At 57.4% G+C, this 638-nt stretch overlaps 1 protein-coding gene across 1 annotated transcript in view; it reads right to left on the reverse strand.

Annotated features, from left to right (window-relative positions):
* LMO2 (LIM domain only 2) overlaps window positions 1-638 on the reverse strand; it is a 34365-nt gene that overhangs the window by 10337 nt on the left and 23390 nt on the right.

The following is a 638-nucleotide window of genomic DNA, read 5'->3' on the forward strand; positions in this document are numbered from 1 at the left end:
CGGGGCTCCTGGGGATTTTTTAATACAAACAGCAGCAGCAGCAGCAGCAGGACAGACTTAGCTTCTTAAAGGGGCCCGCGTCGGAGACGGGGGGAATCGCTCAGTGGACCCTCCCACCCCCTTCCTTGGAGAGGCGGCTGGGTTGCCTCTCAATCATTCTCAGGGCTTCCCCTCTTCGCGTTTCCCTTTTGGTTAACTAAGACTGAAAGTAACAAGCGGAGCGCTCAAAGAAGAAAGAAAAGATAAGAATGTGAAATAAGCACATACAGAAATGCAAGCGTTCCGAGTGGATTTCACGCCCGTCTGGGGTTCGAGGTCCCAAGTCCGCGGACGTGGTGCACGGGGTTGCCCGGGACAGCGTGGCTCTGCTGGCTGCGGGCTTGTGACTGCGTGCGCGCTCCAGAGAGGCGACTGGAGCTCTGCTGAGCAGGGACCGCTGGAGCTGGGTACGCCTGAGCAGTGCCAGGGCAGATAATCCCGGAGGGAGGGTGGTGGGGAGGGACCGCGCTGGTCTTGAGTCTCCTTTCCATCTGCTGGCGGCAGAATTCCCTCCCTCAGCATCTTTCAAAAATCAGACTCCTGAGGTTGAACTGGCCCCCTGTTAGCCAGTAATACTTTGCACAGAGAAAGTGCCCTTC

Source organism: Pteropus alecto, unplaced genomic scaffold (assembly GCF_000325575.1).
Source record: "Pteropus alecto unplaced genomic scaffold, ASM32557v1 scaffold71, whole genome shotgun sequence".
NCBI lineage: Eukaryota > Metazoa > Chordata > Mammalia > Chiroptera > Pteropodidae > Pteropus > Pteropus alecto.